Here is a 7,137-nt window from a genome sequence, read left to right as displayed (position 1 = left end):
GACGGTCGCTTGAGAGCTACAGAGCCAGCAACGGTTTGCCAAGAGGGATAATGGCGCCAATGGCGTTTGAGAGAATGATCGTACGGTAGAGGTGGGTCAAGAGTGAGAGGGGATTATTATTTTTACGACGTGGTTTCTAAATTACCCCTGAGGGGAAGGCGGGTTTAGTAGCAGAGAAGGGGGCAATGCAGGCTATGCAGGAGGGTTTCGCCGTGGGGCCGCAGAAAACATTGCCCCCTACCCCCGTAAACCGCGCACGCTCATCCTGCCTGCCGGTCTACCGAGGTCCCGTATTCGCTCGTCTACCCCCAAGCCGCCACCGCTACCTAGACCCGTTTGGCCACTAGGGAGGTGACGGTCACGATTCGGCTTGGCTAGATCCGTTCTCCGTCTGCCTCCCGCCGGCTCCGATTCGGCTGACAAATTACGACTGCTGCTGCGCGATTGGTCGTTGTTCTTTCGTCCAAGTCTGCGGCTGGAGGTCGGTCGGCCTATGACCGTCAACCCTCCCGGTCGTCTACTGGATGCTGTTGGTAGGTGGTCGGAATGAAAATAGTGACGGATACAACTGGACAATAAAAAAGAAAGAAGAACTAAATCAAAAAAACTACAAAAGAAAATTAAGGAAACAAGACAAAACAAAGAGTATAGAAGGGGAGAACACAAGAAGCAGTATAAAATAATTGAATTATAATTTTCCTTATTAATTTTCTTAGTTTTTTTTTTTTAGTTTTAAGCTTTGCTACATATCTTTTCCATTTGTGAGTGGATGAGTAGGTAAATTAAAGCAAACGCGCTGCTGCTATTACTAGTGCTACTATCAATGGATGCTGTGTGATTGAAGCTACTGGGCGGGGTATTCGAATGAGAGTGGTCGTAAAACGACAGTGCAGATGCAAATGCGCGGCGTGGAAATCTAGTAATGACGACGGAAGTACGGTGACGGGAAAAAGCCATATGTCAGAATGCGGTAGTTGTTCGTGGAGCACAGCCCGTTGACGCACTGCGTGTTGTTGGTGAGACACTGCTACTTTAGCGTCTGCAGTAGTAGCTATAACAGCTGCGGCAGCCAAAGAAGCATTGCCAACCACCATATTTCACAATATGCTCCATAAATATTGTGAGAACAAGTTTATGATGGCCTAGTTACTGGAGTAAGTAAACAGGCGGCAGCGAAATAGGGGTCGTGGAAATCATCGCGTTATTTTCGCGCTTCCCGCTCAACTATTCAGTACTTAAGATTGATAACAATGCAAAAAGAAGGACCAGCAACAGTCGCTTGTTATGGTTTGATGTAACTTAGACCCCTTTTTTTGCCTGGCTTGTCGATGTTTCCAGCCGCAAAAAAACGGTACGAAAAAGCATTCAGGTCGCTATTGCTATCGCTGTTTTTGCGCCGGCGCAAGAACTCGACGACCAAGTCATTGTCTGCGGCCGCCATTACCCTGTATCGGACCGCCTGCCAGCTGGCTTACTGGCGACTTAGCTAAAAATTCAAATAACAAAAATCTCGCCACTTGGCTACCTCAAGGCAGTCGATACCACATTAACCGGTTTAGCTACTGGTGGATAGGCTACCCATTGTTACAGCGAAGAGAAAAACTAACTCAATTCGGCTTTACAAGCTTTCTCGTCCCTTTCGCTGTTTCTTTAACTCAGCACCCAGCTGAGTTAAAGCAGCAAAGCTAACACGCAACAGCAGCAGAACGGGAGATAGAGGCAGCAAACATTCTATTCTACGTGCTGCACGTACTGGTGAAGTTTCTTGTGCAAAGAAGCTGCTGCGGTACCGCGCCCATGAAAAAGAAGGCGATGAAGCGGGGTGTGGAAAAGAGTGCATCTGGACATCTGGCGCGAGTCGAGCGCAGGAAAAGCCGGGAGCCTTGGTGGTTGCCGTATGGCTGCCAGCAGGCATCCCGAATGGCCTGGTAGAGTCCAACGAGGGAGTCGGCGACCAAGTAAGCGAGCGAGTGAACAAGCGGCCGACTGGGCGCCACTGCACTTCGTTGCCGAAATCCCTCAGACGGCCGCTGATAGCGGGCGAACGCAGGACGAGCAGCAGCAGCGACAGAGACTGCAGTATGCCACCGCTGCATTGAGATGATGCCGTGGCAAGCAATCAGCGGTGGCAATTTTTGGACGCAAGTTTTCGTACCGACAGTGGCAGCAGCAGCAGCAGAAGGTAAGCCGCGAGTCGACGGAACATCCAAGCATCGGAAGCAGCCGTTACAACCCTGACAGACTGCTTAAGGGGTAAGCTTTGCAGCGAGAAGTGCTGGCGGAGCTGCTACACTCCATCGGTTGGCCAAGTCGCGCTAGCAGCGCTAACAACGTAGATGAGGAGGGCACAACGCCGGTATTCGCAAGAACGTACGGGCCCTTCTATACTCAGAGATTCACACACATTCACATGCAGACATGCAAAGGCAAAGATACCGCGGGCAGGGCAGGGCAAAGGCATAGTGCCTACAGGGGCGGTGTTGCAAATGCCTCTCTGGTCGACATTGTCGTCGTGGCAGGTGGAGGACGCCAGAGCTGTAGAGAAACGAAGCGGAGACGATAGTTTACGGTGAATAGGGTGTTGGCGGTTCTACTCGTATTTTCGCTTGGGGTGTACTACGCAGAGATCTTCTTCGGCGAGTCCGTTGCCGTAGCAGGCGCCGGGGAGTTGCGGCGACGACTCAGCAACCATAGAGCCGCAGTACACAATCGCCAAGTAGTGCCAAGCGCTGGTGGTAGTGGTAGTAGTAGCTGTAGTAGTACGAGGAAAAAGAGGTGTATCGGCAAAAAGATTGCAACTCTGGCACCCATGAAGGTGTCATCCTGTGCCTTTGGCTCAGCTTTCAGTGGTGCCCTTATTCCGGTGTTTACCTTGAGCCTCTCAAGCCAAGTGGACGGTAGGCTTGCAGTAAGAAGACCGATCCCCACGGCCCTTCCCCTATCGCGTTCTCCGGATGAATGCATTCGGGCCACGCAGGGTTCCAGTGCGAGCCCAACCCAACTCACATTGGTAGCACCAGCTGCAGTCGTACAAGCCTAGCGTATATTATACTATTAAACACATACGAGCGAGCCGCATCAAACGCAGAACGCGACAAACAAAACCGTACACATAGCAGTCTTGGAATCGCTAGCATTAGCCTGCTCGTGGCAGCGGACGGTAATGGCTCTAATAGAATAGCGTTCCGGCTTCACTGAGAGATCGACGTACGCACACAGTCGACCGCTGGTCGACTGATTTTACTGGCCAGGTTGTTTGTGGTTGGTGCTGCTTTTTTTCTATTTCTGCGTGCTAAGCTACAATACGATAGTGTGCGTCCCTACCGACACAAAGGCTGCAAAAACCACCCAGCCTACGCGCTTGATTTTCTCTCGACTCATTTACGTCCATTTTTGGAAGACCATCCAAAAAAGAATGCAACAATGGGATGGGATGAAGCGATGGCAAGAGAAAGGAAAAGAAAAGGAACTTTTGGAATCACACGGCGAGGGTGGCCGGAGGCTTGGGTATCGGCGCAAGAACCGTGCGAGTAAAACGGGACAACAGACTGTTTTTTGATCGCTTCGCATCATAGCCACCGTTGTCGATGCTGTCATATTGGTCTCCTGGCCCCTTGCTCATTCCGCCGTACCTCGTCCTTCGACATCTTTAAGACTATGAGTGCTTGGAAAGAACAAGTAGCTGAGCATGGTGGAGGTAGCGCCAGCCAGAGTAGCGCCAGACGTTGAGCGAATACCCTGAAAAGCTCGCTAAAGGAAATAGCCTAAGATAGCAAATATAAGTAGTCAGACGCAAGCTAATGCAATGGACTGGAGGTAAAGACTCGATCACTCACGCATTTGTTGGCTGGCTAACTGGCTGCACGATGGTTAGTAGACAGAAACAAGCCCCGTACCCATTTTTTCCATTCTACCAAACGAACTCTTGTCACAGTAGGATAATAGGCCACTAAAAAACGTGTGGATTAATAACCACGCAAATGGACAAACGAACGACGAAGAAAGTATCAGAGTACACAAGCCAGCTACCATAAATGATCCATGCATCTGTGCGAGCTAAAGAAAAACGTGTTTTGCTTCAATGAGCACAGATACACAATTATGTTGCATTTAAAATGGACAATTCTTCTTGCGTCATGGATGATGCGCACTATGCATTCACCACTATGAGAGGTCTATAACATCGGGTATAATACAGAACTTCTACCTAAATAAGCAATTCGTGTTTTGTTGCTAAGGTGTATGTACTTACGTGTAATGTCGGCACTTGAGCGTGTCGGTAGCATTATTGCGAAACGTGAAATACGTTACTCGATTGCCAATCTGGATAACTACCCTATTTTCTATGATGCAGTAAGACGTTACCTGCGCTTTAGGATATCATGTGTGTCTCAAGGGTTCAATAAGTAATCCTTTCCATCAAATGTGAGGCTATATGTTGAATGCCAAATAACTAAATACATATATCTTCGCTATTATGCATATTAGTTAAATACCAGTCAGTTTGATGTTTCTTTTCGTGTTTCTGCTGCCGTAGAGAAAAACAGATAAGTAGAAAGCGCAGATATCATAACGATTAGGATTCCTAGCGAACACCGGTATCTTCTCATCCCGTAAAGGGTTACATAGCTGTGAATACCTCGTGAATCGTGCCTCCCACAGACATATCTATAGCACTACATATACCTTCGATTGCCTGTACCGACGTGACATCTCACTGTCACTCGTAATCCCGCATAATGCGTCAAGGTCCACAACTGGCCATCTACCATCACATAATTCGTATTACTAGCTTCGCTCATCGTCGCACTCGTTTTCTTTGTTTCTCAGTTGAAGTTGCTGCTGCCCCTTCTGCCGCCCCCCTGCTTCTTTTGGAAGATGAATGTTGACCAATGATGTCGATGTCGAATTAGGATCTCAGTGACCAACGAATCGTCGCTTGATGGGGCCACGTTTAGCTGAACCGGTGAAGCTCAAGTAATTTTATTTTTACTTTATTTTCGTTTGCTTGATAACTTCATATAATATTCACGTGGTAGTATTATTTGTAGCTTTAGTGGTCCTATTGTTATTAATTGATCTGTATTTTATTATTTTATACATGCGTAGGTACTGTCTGAATACCGAATAGATGTATATTATTTCGTTCAGTCGGATAAAGCGTGCTTCATTGGATTTGACCCTCTGCCAGCTTCTCGCAGTTCTCAATCCATCTCGATCACCGCAAGGGCTTACGACCGTCATTGTCGCACATCGTGCTATTAGTGTACATCGAGATACGCGATGATACGAGGGTGCAAGGAGGCTAGACCCGAATTGACCGCGGACAGCGTAACGAGTCACAAACTGGCGAGCCCACCGAAGAGGTCGTCCAGTATTGCCACTCCGTTTGATCGCTGTAGCTTTAAAGGGCAATCGTCGCCCGACGGCTGCGCGACCCCGTGGAGGGACTAGGGGATCATGGATGAAGGGGATATAGCCCAGAGCCGGACAATACCCTTTGCCTAACGTCCATTCGTCCAGTCTCCACATATTGCACTGGAATTGTGACACGAAAATTTACATGACGAAGGCAGAGTCGCCCGACCACACCGGGGTGCGAAGGTCACATTGTGAGACGTGCAGTGATACAACCGCTAAGTGATACCGCACTCTACCTTCTTTCATATGCCTCAACACGCGCTATCAGCGAGTATATCTAATTCGAGTACGTAAACTTAATTCATTTATTGAACTGCGTTAGCCCTCTTTCTCTATGACCCATTCAAATATTCTATGCTGCGTCACTATTACTACAATCTCTATTATTATTATTATTATTATTATACTATAGATGTACCAGACAGGAGCCTAATTATATATATAGGTGCTTGAATGGTAAATAAAAGGTTCGGACGGAGCCTGCGCAAGCGATAATTGCGACATAGTGATATCTAATGGTTCATTATTTATGTTAAACCGTTCTGTTGATTGTTACTTTAGGTCGGGTAGTTAGTGGCGCACTGATGCAGTTAGGTCGAAGTCGGACTCAGCAAAGAAAAGAGGCCTTTTTGACGTCAGTAGAGATGACTTATATCTATGAGATTCTAATACAAACATTTCCTATAATAAATTGTGAACAAATATTTTATAACAGTTTTCGTTAAAAAATAAACTGTAAACCTGAATTTAACCAAAACATACCTCTCAATATACCAGTCAGACGGAATAAACACCACTGAATCTAGACATGTATTGAGCTTGTACGGCCGTTTGTTTTGGCGAAATCTTCCAAAGCACTCATGTTGTCGTTTAGGGAGATAATCAGCAGATATTTTGATATAATCTAGTTTTTTTTGAGATTTAGCTACCAAGTGAATTTGTCAAACAAGGGGTTAGGGAACCCTTGAACAATTCATATTTGGGCCAACAACATTTAACATTTTATCCCTCTCCTATCCGGAACGTGCGTGACTGCAAATATTGAAAATGTACGTGCCTCTCACAAGTTGAACTCGAAACGATACTGAGTAACTTGCAAACATCTACACTGAGCTATAATTCTTTATTCATTCTCAATAAATTTTAAGTAATTTATCGTCGAGCAATCGTCACTGTATAAATACTACTTGCTAATCTGTCGTTGTATACAGATCTCTAGCCCCTAATCATTTTGTGAAAGCCATCATTTGTCATACTCTTCTAATATTTGATAGGTTAAAATTACAAAACAATTTTTCTTTGCACCGTAATTGAATAGCTATCATAAGGGAAATGCTTCACAGCTCAAAGCTTAAATAAGGTTTTAGATTAAAACTATGGATAGGTTGTGCTTATATCCAGGCTAAATGTCAAACAGGAGTGGCAACGAAGCATCTCCTGCATCTATCACCCATATACACACACATTAATGAATAAGCAAGGTCTCTTATTCTGCTTTGGAAAGCGCCCAAACCTTGAGTACTTACTTGCTAGAACGGTGGACTACTTAAGCATAGTTGTCTTCGGATGTTCTACTTTTAAGATTTGCTTCGTAAGTTACATTGAGCTTTGCCTTTTGGGATAACTGCCGAATACACAGCAAAGAGGTCTCATCCGTCGTACACATCCGTTCGTGGCTTCCCAATGACCACTGTCCATACGTATTCACTCCCCACC

At 46.2% G+C, this 7,137-nt stretch overlaps 1 long non-coding RNA gene across 1 annotated transcript; it reads left to right on the top strand.

Moving 5' to 3' along the window:
• Nucleotides 1-4,865: 4,865 nt before the first annotated feature.
• Nucleotides 4,866-6,200, top strand: LOC147752881 (uncharacterized). Its single transcript, XR_015312873.1, has 3 exons — nt 4,866-4,977; nt 5,192-5,707; nt 5,983-6,200. It is a non-coding gene; the product is annotated as an uncharacterized LOC147752881 (long non-coding RNA).
• The last annotated feature ends 937 nt before the right edge of the window (nt 6,201-7,137 follow it).

The sequence above is a fragment of the Varroa jacobsoni genome, unplaced genomic scaffold (assembly GCF_002532875.2).
Source record: "Varroa jacobsoni isolate VJ856 unplaced genomic scaffold, vjacob_1.0 scaffold_919, whole genome shotgun sequence".
In the NCBI taxonomy this organism is placed as follows: Eukaryota; Metazoa; Arthropoda; class Arachnida; order Mesostigmata; family Varroidae; genus Varroa; species Varroa jacobsoni.
Note: the sequence above shows the minus strand (reverse complement) of the source record. Positions and strands in the feature narration are given on the sequence as shown.